Below are 12,141 nucleotides of genomic sequence, written 5' to 3' on the forward strand. Positions count from 1 at the left end.
TAATGGGCTAGGTCGAATCGAGCCGCCGGTTCGAACCCTAACTCTCGTTCCCCTCTCCCTCTCCTCCCCGCTCTCCTCACTGGCAATGGCGATGGCAAATCCGGGCGGTGGTGGTGTCTGCGGCGGCTCGAGCAGCGGTGGCGATGTGGGTGGGTACGGAGATCTTCCTAGCCTCAGGGCCGATGCACACGCAGGACTGGCCAAGGGCGACGGTGACAGTTCGTCGTACTACTCGAGCGGCGAGGAAGAAATGGAGGAGGCCCCGCTAACCATGGAGCAGCGCCTGCGGATGGCAGAGATATGGGTCGCCAACCCTTCCACGAGCCATCACTGGACCCATGGATGTGGTGGAGTGTTGTAAGTCCTCCTCCCTCTCCTCTCTTCTTTCTTCCAATTTGGGGCTAGGGTTAGTGTTACTGAAAATGTCCAAATTTGCTGCCACTTGTAGTGTGGATGATGCTATCTGGGATGTTAGGATTCACTTTGATGCCCAACATAATTTGGATAGGAAGATATGCAGTTCTGATGTCACTTTTCTGAATTTGTATGCACTATTGCATACACAAGGATTTACATTCTCTGATGAATTGTATCACATGGAGAACACATGCATAGGAGAGAAAAGAGAGCATGGCCTAGACTTGATTGACACAAACATTAAATTACATCAACTTAAGAAGCAGCACGAGCATACTTTAGTTCTGAACCTGTTAGTTAGAGCAACAGTCACTGACAGTGCTGCAAGTCATAGAAATGCTGAACTACAAACCATTATTTATGCACCACCAGTTGTGTATATCTCGGTGAGCCAGATGTGCTTGATGTCGATGACCAAGGGGTTGTTTTTCATAGTCAGTGCAGCAGCAGTACCAATGTTGAAGCTACTCGTTTTTGCACACAAGAGAGCAAAAAACTAGGTAAACAAAAGCTGAAAGCTGTGATGGAGGATGAAATTTTGTTGGAGGAGGGATATTACAGTAGTGATAATTCAGAAGGGGCATATGATAGTGACAACTACATGGAGAAGTACAAGATTTGTCAAGACACAGAGATAATAGATGGAAAGAGACAAGCAGATGAGGAACAACTAGCAGATGATGAAGATGAATATTCAGATGATGAGTCAGAAGAGGAGGAACAACTGCATTATGAGGGTGACACTGAGGTTGGGGATCTGTTTGAGATGGAGGAGAGGGAGGAGGAAGAGAGGGGGATGAAGAGAGGGATGAGAGTGTGAATGTGGAGGTAGCTCAACAATTGCAGGTAGAACCTCCAAGGAAGAGGCAGAAGCTGCCAGTTAGGAGGTGCCCAACCACTAGAACACATTCTAGTGTTTTAAAGGAGGTGAAGCCAGATTTCACTCCTTCATCAGATGAAGAAGAAACTGGTTGGCTGCTGGATAGTGAAGATGATGGGCATGAGCCACTGCAATTTGTCCTAAAGAAATGCAAGAAGAGTAGGACACAAAAAAGAAAACCTAGGATATGGTTCGATGACAAAATGGAGCACCCACACTAGCAATTATGTAAGTACACGTGCTTCACAAATAAACAACAATTCAGAGATGCCCTGTTGAGCTTGCACATTTCACAGTCAAGAGATTTCAGATATCATAGAAACTCTGACCAAAGGATCATTGCATGTTGCTAAAATGAGCATTGTCGGTTCTACATTGTTGCTACTGTGATCAAAGGTGAAAAGACTTTTGCTATAAAAAATGAGGCTGGAGCACACTTTCCCTACCACTACAGAGTCGTCAAGGGTTAGTGCAAAGTGGCTTGCAAAGAACTATGAGTCATTGTTCAGGTCTGATCCAACCACTAGTATACAAACTCTGAGTGATGCCTGCCAGGAGAAGTATGGTGTTGAGGTTCCTAAGCACATGGCCTATAGGGCCAAAAACCTTGTTGTGGAAGCTGTCTTAGGAGAACACAAGAAGCAGTATCCCAGGCTAAGGGACTATGCAGCAACCATCATGCAGACAAACCCTGGAATTAGGGTTGTAGTTACAACTCTAGTTCCTAAAGCAACAAAAAAATACCACATCCAGGGCCAAGGTTTCATGCAATGTTTTTCTTCTTAAATGGAGCAAGGGAGGTATTTCTCAATGGATGCAGACCTTTCATTGGTTAGTTAGTTGTTTCTTTGCTTTATTTACTATAAACACATCAACTTGTACATGATTACACATTTGCTTTAGTTTCTTTGTTATGTACTGACTTAATTGGTTCTTTCTTTGCAAAAACAAGTGTTGATGGATGCTTTATTAAGCTCACCACATGTGCACAAATCTTTGCTGTCACTGGCAGAAATGGCAATAACAAAAAAATTCTAATTGCATTTGCCATTGTTGATCAGGAGGATACAACAAATTGGTGTTGGTTTCTGCACCAACTGAAGATATGTCTAGAAGGAGAAGTTGGCCAGTTTGGTCCTTATACTATCATGTCTGATAGACAGAAGGCAAGTACATAGTTTGCTGTGTGATTTTAGTAGCATAGTTTGCTGTGTATCTTCAAATATATCTGTAGTCAGTAGCTTAGTTTGCTGTGTAATTTCAACAGGGGCTACTAAATGCAGTGAATAGAGTATTTCCAAACTGCCACCAGAGATAGTGTCTTAGACACTTGTATGCAAATTTCCAGAATGCTGGTTTAGGGGGAAGATCTAAAGAAATGCATGGATAATGCCAGCTATGCTTACAATGAACATAAGTTTAATATTGCTATCAATAATTTGAGAAATGAGTGTGAGGATGCTTGGATCTGGCTTAATGGAATTCCTAAGAAAACATGGGCTAGGCATGCTTTTGACACTAACTGCAAGACAGATTTGGTTGTTAACAACCTATCTGAGGTGTTTAACAAGCGTATCCTTGATTTTAGGAAAAGGCCTATTAGGACTATGCTTGATGGTATTAAGGACAAGCAAATGGTGAGGTGGCATAGGAATAGAGAGACAGAGGGGAGAGAGAGAGAGGAAACGCAGCTTTCTGGGAGATCACACCACATTATGTTGAGAAGCTAGAGCTGGAAAAGGAGAGGGCCAGATACTGCAAACCCATTCAAGCTGGTGTTAATTTATGGCAAGTGATCAGTGGGCAGCAAACACACCCTATGAACTTGGATAATTATACATGTGGTTGCAGAAAATGGGACCCGAGTGGCATACCATGCAACCATGCAATTTCAACAATTAAAAGGGATAAAAGGTTTCCAAAGGACTTTGTTTGTAAATTCTTCAAAAAACTTTTTACTTGGCGGCATATGAACCTATGATTTTTCATGTTCCTAGTGAAGATGACTCTATAAGGACACCTGGACTAGACATAGAGCCACCGGAATTTCATGTTAGGAGAGGAAGAAAGAAAGAGAAGAGGATCAAGGGCAAGTTTGAAGTGCCAAAGCCAAAGGACAACAGTAGAATGGCCACAATAACATGCTCTAACTGTGGGCTCCAAGGCCATAGATACACCAACTGTCTGAAACAATTGAAACCAGATTTGGCTATGAGGAAAAACAAGCATGTGGTAATACCAATCTCACTTCTTTTGTATTAGTTGACTAGTGCATTTGTTAATATTTTTTATGTTGACTACTAATAACAATCTCACTTCTTTTTGCAAGACACATGCAAGATCACAATAGCAACCTCCACCTGCAAGATCACATGCCCCACCTGCAAGATCACAGTAGCAGCCTCCACCTGCAAGATCACAGCCCCCACCTGCAAGATCTGGTGCAAGGTCTAGTGCAAGGTCTGGTGCAAGATCACAACCTTTAACTAGTGGTGCAAGGCCATTCACTGCCCCAAAATATGCAGCTCCTTCTACATCTTATGAACCAACAAGTCACACTAGTTGGATGGCCTGGTTTTCTGCCAGTGGTAACAAATGAGTGTCATGAGTTGTTGTTTCTCTAAACAATGTCCTGATGAATGTTATGTGCCCTGAACAATGGTTGGATGATTATGTTTGAGTGTATTGAACCAACAAGTCAAACTGGTTGGATGATTATGTTTGAGTGTACTGAATTGCTATCAACTATCTTACCTGAGTTAATGTTTAATGTTATTGGCAATGTTATGCTATCAATTTGGCAATGTTAATGTTTGATGATGAGATTTGATGATTACTGTTATTGGCAATGTTAATGTTTGATGATTAGATTTGATGATTAATGTTATTGGCAATGTTAATGTTTGATGATGGGATTTGATGATTAGGTTAGGTTCTAGGGGTTCTCGGTGTCGACAGAGCCAATTTGACCTAGGTTAGGTTCTAGGGGTTCTCGGCATCGACACAGCCAATTTTACCTAGGTTAGGTTCTAGGGGTTCTGGGTGTTAACAGAGCCAATTTGACCTAGGTTAGGTTCTAGGGGTTCTGGGCGTCGACAGAGCCAATTTGACCTAGGTTTAGGTTCTATGGGTTCTCGACATCGACGGAGCCAATTTGACCTTGGGTTTAGGTTCTAGGGGTTCTCGGCATCGACGAAGCCAATTTGACCTTGGGTTTAGGTTCTAGTGGTTCTCGGCATCGACAGCGCCAATTTGACCTAGGGTTAGGTTCTAGGGGTTCTCAGCATCGACAGAGCCAATATATCTTATAACACATATCACTTATCATATAACTTATAACACATATCACTTATCATATAACTTGATGTACCAAAGACCATCATAGATCATCATATAACTTATAAAAACCAACTATGAAAGCACCATACATCATCATAAACAGCTTGATGCACCAAATATCATCATAGACAGCTTGAACCACCATTGATCATCATAGAGAGCTTGAAGCACCATAATTAAAAGATTCTTACATAACATAGTGGAGTTCAACCTAGTTCACAACTAAACATAATAAATATGTTCTTACACAACATACTAGAGTTCAACTTAGTTAACTAAACAACACCATACATCACAAAAGGTCAACTACTTATGCCCTTCTTCATCTTCATCTAGATCTTGATCTTCATATTGTTCAGTCAGCCAAGATGGCCTGAATCCCCTTCAGCTTCTGCTTATTCTTCTCCTCTGCCTTGAGCAAATCAGCAATCTGAAGTTTGAGTTGATCTCTACCTGCAAAGAGCTTCTGATGACCCTTCTTGAGATCACCCATGTGAAGCTCAATCTGTTGATTCTCTTGGATTAAATTCTCATTAGACTTAGTGAGTTCATCAACCCTAAGTTTGCAACATATTCATGGCATCATTGTGATGCTCCTGGATTAGCTTTTCCTTCTCTTTCAAATGGTTGAGCTTCAGGTTCTGGATGACAGTGCCTTGAGCCTCTGTGATGTTCATAAGCACTTCATACTTCTCTTGCAACTTGAAGATCTCTGCATCTTTCTTCTCAATCTCTCCTCATATAAGAGACAACTGAGGTGCTAACCCCAGTGTTCTTCATCTTGGACTGCAAGTAGCCGAAATCCATCATCCTATCCTCTTGAGCATTGAAAAGTTGATGCACATCTTCAACCAATTTGTCATAGTTGGCCTCCAGGTTGTTTTTCTCTTCTGTCAGATGGTGAATAGTCAATGGATTATCTAGATTATCTTTCCTCCTATCACTCATGCTGTCTGAATACAACTCCCATAGCTTCAATAGAGCATTCTGCATTGTAGGAGGCCACTCTGGGTCAACCCATTGAACAAAACCACAGTTCTCATTTCCCTGCAACATCAACAACATCATTTCTCACTTTCTTTCTCACAATATAATTGAATTCCAACATGACAAATTATACCACTTATGCAACAACCAACTTATACCACTTATACAACAGAATGCAACAAATAACACTAGCAAGCAGAATAAAACATTGACCAATTTGACCTACTAAAAGCCTCCACTCACCCTATATATACTAAAGAACAACATACCAGATACACTGGAAATCCCTAGGCATTTAAAAACAGTATAACAATGCACAATTAAAGCTACGAAGTGACACTTTGATCAACTAACATTGCCCAATTAAAGAAAGGCCAGACTAAACAATGCACTCCTAACAAAGCTCTCTGTCAATTAAGTACCGATGATACACAGAAAGGAGTGACCAGACTAAACAATGCACTACTAAAGAATTATGTACCGACAGCCTACTACAATGATTGTAACTAGCACTAATTAGTAGAGACAATAAACAATGATTGCAGTGAGTGTAACTAGCACTAATGGATATCTGCAGTAATAACTATTTCAACAATTAGACTACTGCAATGACTGCTACAATGATTGTTACCTTCTTTGAACAGGCTAAGAACCTCCTGCCAGTGTGAAATGCCTCGAATGCAACCCTCCTCTCAGCTGGCAGACAGTGGTGCTTGCACATGACTGGGGGGGTTGTCTCAATGCCCATGTAGTCTAGGTCCCTGCTAACATTGAAGACCTAGACCTACACGCTGGCCGAATCGGCCCGCGCCACCCGCGCTGCTCGCTGACTAGGATTAGCGGCGCGGGCCAATTCGGCCAACGTGTCGCCTGATAGGAGGGTTGCATTCGAGGCATGTAGTCTAGGTCCCTGCTAACATCGAAGACCTAGACCTACACGCTGGCTGAATCGGCCCGCGCCGCCCGTGCCGCTCACTGACTAGGATGAGCGGCGCGGGTCGATTCGGCCAACGAGCGGCATGGGCGGTGCGGGCCGATTCGGCCAGCATGTCGCCTGATAGGTGGGCCCAGCCTGTCGGAATTACTGTCAATACGCATTTATACGCACCTCTGACCGTACTGCTGAAGCAAATATGCCCTAGAGGAAATAATAAAGTTATTATTTATTTCCTTATATCATGATAAATGTTTATTATTCATGCTAGAATTGTATTAACCAGAAACATAATACATGTGTGAATACATAGACAAACAAAGTGTCACTAGTATGCCTCTACTTGACTAGCTCGCTGATCAAAGATGGTTATGTTTCCTAGCCATAGACATGAGTTGTCATTTGATTAACGGGATCACATCATTAGGAGAATGATGTGATTGACTTAACCCATTTCGTTAGCTTAGCACTTGATCATTTAGTATGTTGTTGTTGCTTTCTTCATGACTTATACATGTTCCTATGACTATGAGCTTATGCAACTCCCGTTTACCAGAGGAACACTTTGTGTGCTACCAAACGTCACAACGTAACTAGGTGATTATAAAGGTGCTCTACAGGTGTCTCCGAAGGTACTTGTTGAGTTGGCGTATTTCGATATTAGGATTTTGTCACTCCGATTGTCGGAGAGGTATCTCTGGGCCCACTCGGTAATGCACATCACTATAAGCCTTGCAAGCATTATAACTAACGAGTTAGTTGCGGGATGATGTATTACGGAACGAGTAAAGAGACTTGCAGGTAACGAGATTGAACTAGGTATTGAGATACCGACGATCGAATCTCGGGCAAGTAATATACCGATGACAAAGGGAACAACATATGTTGTTATGCGGTTTGACCGATAAAGATCTTCGTAGAATATGTGGGCGTCAATATGAACATCTAGGTTCTGCTATTGGTTATTGACCGGTGACGTGTCTCGGTCATGTCTACATAGTTCTCGAACCCGTAGGGTCCGCACGCTTAACGTTCAGTGACGATCGGTATTATGAGTTTATGTGATTTGATGTACCGAAGGTAGTTCGGAGTCTCGGATGAGATCGGGGACATGAGTCTCGAAATGGTCGAGACATAAAGATCGATATATTGGACGACTATATTCGGACATCGAAAAGGTTCCGAGTGATTCGGGTATTTTTTGGGGTACCGGGGAGTTACGGGAATACGAGGAAGAAGTAATGGCCCTCATGGGCCAAGTGGTGGAAGAGAGGAGGCAGGGCGCGCGGCTCCCCTAGCCCAAACCAAATTGGACTAGGGGGCCGCCCCTCCTTTCCTCCTTTTCCTCCCTCTCCTTCCTTCTCCCTCTCCTCCTTCCTTTCCTCCTCCTACTAGGAGGAGGACTCCTCCTCCTGGCGCGCCCTACAGGGGACGGTCGGCATCCCCCCTTGCTCCTTTATATACCGGGGCAGGGGCACCTCATAGACACAACAATTGATCACTGATCTCTTAGCCGTGTGCGGTTCCCCCCTCCATCATAATCCACCTCGATCATATCGTAGCTGTGCTTAGGTGAAGCCCTGCGTCGGTAGCATCATCATCATCGTCACCACGCCGTCGTGCTAACGAAACTCTCCTGTGAAGCTTTGCTGGATCGGAGCTCACGGGACGTCATCGAGTTGAACGTGTGCAGAACTCGGAGGTGTCGTGCGTTCGGTACTTGGATCGGCCGGATCGTGAAGACATACAACTACATCAACCACGTTGTGCTAACGCTTCTGCATTCGGTCTACGAGGGTAGGTAGACACACTCTCCCCTCTCATTGCTATACATCACCATGATCATGTGTGTGCGTAGGATTTTTTTTGAAATTACTACGTTCCCCAACAGTGGCATCCAAGCCAGGTTTATGCTTAGATGTTATATGCACGAGTAGAACACAAGTGAGTTGTGGGCAATACAAGTCATACTGCTTACCAGCATGTCATACTTTTGTTCGGCGGTATTGTTGGATGAAGTGGCCCGGACCGACATTATGCGTACGCTTACACGAGACTGGTTCTACCAACGTGCTTTGCACACAGGTGGCTGGCGGGTGTCAGTTTCTCCAACTTTAGTTGAACCGAGTGTGGCTATGCCCAGTCCTTGCGAAGGTTAAAACAACACTAACTTGACGAACTATCATTGTGGTTTTGGTGCGTAGGTAAGAACGGTTCTTGCTCAGCCCATAGCAGCCATGTAAAACTTGCAACAACAAAGTAGAGGACGTCTAACTTGTTTTTGCGGGGCATGTTGTGATGTGATATGGTCAAGACATGATGCTATATTTATTGTATGAGATGATCATGCTTTGTAACGGAGTTATCGGCAACTGGCAGGAGCCATATGGTTGTCGCTTTATTGTATGCAATGCAATCGCCCTGTAATTGCTTTACTTTATCACTAAGCGGTAGCGATAGTCGTAGAAGCAATAGTTGGCGAGACGACAACGATGCTACGATGGAGATCAAGGTGTCGCGCCGGTGACAATGGTGATCATGACAGTGCTTTGGAGATGGAGATCAAAGGCACAAGATGATGATGGCCATATCATATCACTTATATTGATTGCATGTGATGTTTATCCTTTATGCATCTTATTCTGCTTTGTATGACGGTAGCATTATAAGATGATCTCTCACTAAATTTCAAGGTAAAAGTGTTCTCCCTAAGTATGCACCGTTGCCAAAGTTCATCGTGCCGAGACACCACGTGATGATCGGGTGTGATAAGCTCAACGTTCATCTACAACGGGTGTAAGACAGTTTTACACACACAGAATACTCGGGTTAAACTTGACGAGCCTAGCATATGCAGATATGGATTCGGAACACTGGAGGCCAAAAGGTCGAGCGTGAATCATATAGTAGATATGATCAACATAATGATGTTCACCATTGAAAACTACTCCATCTCACGTGATGATCGGACATGGTTTAGTTGATTTGGATCACGTGATCATTTAGATGACTAGAGGGATGTCTATCTAAGTGGGAGTTCTTAAGTAATATGATTAACTGAACTTAAATTTATCATGAACTTAGTCCTGATAGTATTTGCATATCTATGTTGTAGATCAATAGCTCGCACATAGCTTCCCCGTTTATTTTTGATATGTTCCTAGGGAAAAATAAATTGAAAGATGTTAATAGCAATGATGCAGATTGGATCCGCGATCTGAGGATTATCCTCATTGCTGCACAGAACAATTATGTCCTTGATGCACCACTAGGTGACGGAACTATTGCAGGAGCATATGCAGGCGTTATGAACATTTGGAAAAGCCTGGTATGATGACTACTTGATAGTTTAGTGCACCATGCTTTACGGCTTAGAACCGGGACTTCAAAAATGGTTTGAACGCCATGGAGCATATAAGATGTTCCAAGAGTTGAAATTAGTATTTCATACTCATGCCCGTGTCGAGAGGTAGGAGACCTCTGACAGTACTTTGCCTACAAAGATGGAGGAGAATAGCTCAACTAGTGAGCATGTGCTCAGATTGTCTGGGTACTGCAATTGCTTGAATCAAGTGGGAGTTAATCTTCCAGATAAGATAGTAATTGACAAAGTTCTCTAGTCACTATCACCAAGTTACTAGAACTTGGTGATGAACTATAATATGCAAGGGATAACGGAAATGATTCCCAAGCTCTTCGTGATGCAGAAATTGACAAAGGTAGAAATCAAGAAAAACATCAAGTGTTGATGGTTGACAAGACCACTAGTTTCAAGAAAAAAGGGCAAAGGGAAGAAGGGGAACTTCAAGAAGAATGGCAAGCAAGTTGCTGCTCAAGTGAAGAAGCCCAAGTCTAGAGCTGAGCCTGAGACTAAGTGCTTCTACTGCAAAGGGACTGGTCACTGGAAGCAGAACTGCCCCAAGTATTTGGCGGATAAGAAGGATGTCAAAGTGAACAAAGGTATATTTGATATACATGTTATTGATGTGTACTTTACTAGTGTTTATAGAAACCCTTCAGTATTTGATACTAGTTCAGTTGGTGAGATTAGTAACTCGAAACGGGAGTTGCAGAATGAACAGAGACTAGTTAAGGGTGAAGTGATGATGTGTGTTGGAAGTGGTTCCAAGATTGATATGATCATCATCGCACACTCCCTATACTTTCGGGATTAGTGTTGAACCTAAATAAATGTTATTTGGTGTTTGCGTTAAGCATGAATATGATCTGATCATGTTTATTGCAATACGTTTATTCATTTAAAGTCAGAGAATAATTGTTGTTCTGTCTGCATGAATAAAACCTTCAATGGTCATACACCCAAGGTGAATGGTTTATTGAATCTCGATCGTAGTGATACACATATTCATAATATTGAAGCCAAAAGATGCAAAGTTAATAATGATAGTGCAACTTATTTGTGGCACTGCCGTTTAGGTCATATTGGTGTAAAGCGCATGAAGAAAATCCATGCTGATGGGCTTTGGAATCACTTGATTATGAATTGGTTGATGCTTGCGAACCATGCCTCATGGGGAAGATGACTAAAACTCTGTTCTCCGAAACAATGGAGCAAACAACAAACTTGTTGGAAATAATACATACTGATGTATGCAATCCGATGAGTGTTGAGGCTCGCGGCAGGTATCGTTATTTTCTGACCTTCACAGATGATTTGAGTAAGATATGGGTATATATTCTTGATGAAACATAAATCTGAAACATTTGAAAAGTTCAAACAATTTCAGAGTGAAGTGGAAAATCATCGGAACAAGAAAATAAAGTTTTTACGATCTGATCGTGGAGGAGAATATTTGAGTTATGAGTTTGGTCTTCATTTGAAACAATGCAGAATAGTTTCGCAACTCACGCCACCTGAAACACCACAACGTAATGGTGTGTCCGAACGTCGTAACCGCACTTTATTAGATATGGTGTGATCTATGATGTCTCTCACTGATTTACCGCTATTGTTTTGGGGTTATGCTTTAGAGACGGCTGCATTCACGTTAAATAGGGCACCATCAAAATCCGTTGAGACGACGCCTTATGAACTATGGTTTGGCAAGAAACCAAAGTTGTCGTTTCTTAAAGTTTGGGGCTGCGATGCTTATGTGAAAAAGCTTCAACTTGATAAGCTCGAACCCAAATCGGAGAAATGTGTCTTCATAGGATACCCAAAGGAAACTGTTATGTACACCTTCTATCATAGATCCGAAGGCAAGACATTCATTGCTAAGAATGGATCCTTTCTAGAGAAGGAGTTTCTCTCGAAAGAAGTGAGTCGGAGGAAAGTAGAACTTGATGAGGTAACTGTACCTGCTCCCTTATTGGAAAGTGGTTCATCACAGAAACTGGTTCCTGTGACACCTACACCAATTAGTGAGGAAGCTAATGACGATGATCATGAAACTTCAGATCAAGTTACTATCGAACCTCATAGGTCAACCAGAGTAAGATCCGCACCAAAGTGGTACGGTAATGCTGTTCTGGAGGTCATGCTGCTAGACCATGACGAACCTACGAACTATGAGGAAGCGATGATGAGCCCAGATTCTGTGAAATGGTTTGAGACCATGAAATC

Source organism: Triticum aestivum, chromosome 1A (genome assembly GCF_018294505.1).
Source record: "Triticum aestivum cultivar Chinese Spring chromosome 1A, IWGSC CS RefSeq v2.1, whole genome shotgun sequence".
Taxonomy (NCBI): Eukaryota; Viridiplantae; Streptophyta; class Magnoliopsida; order Poales; family Poaceae; genus Triticum; species Triticum aestivum.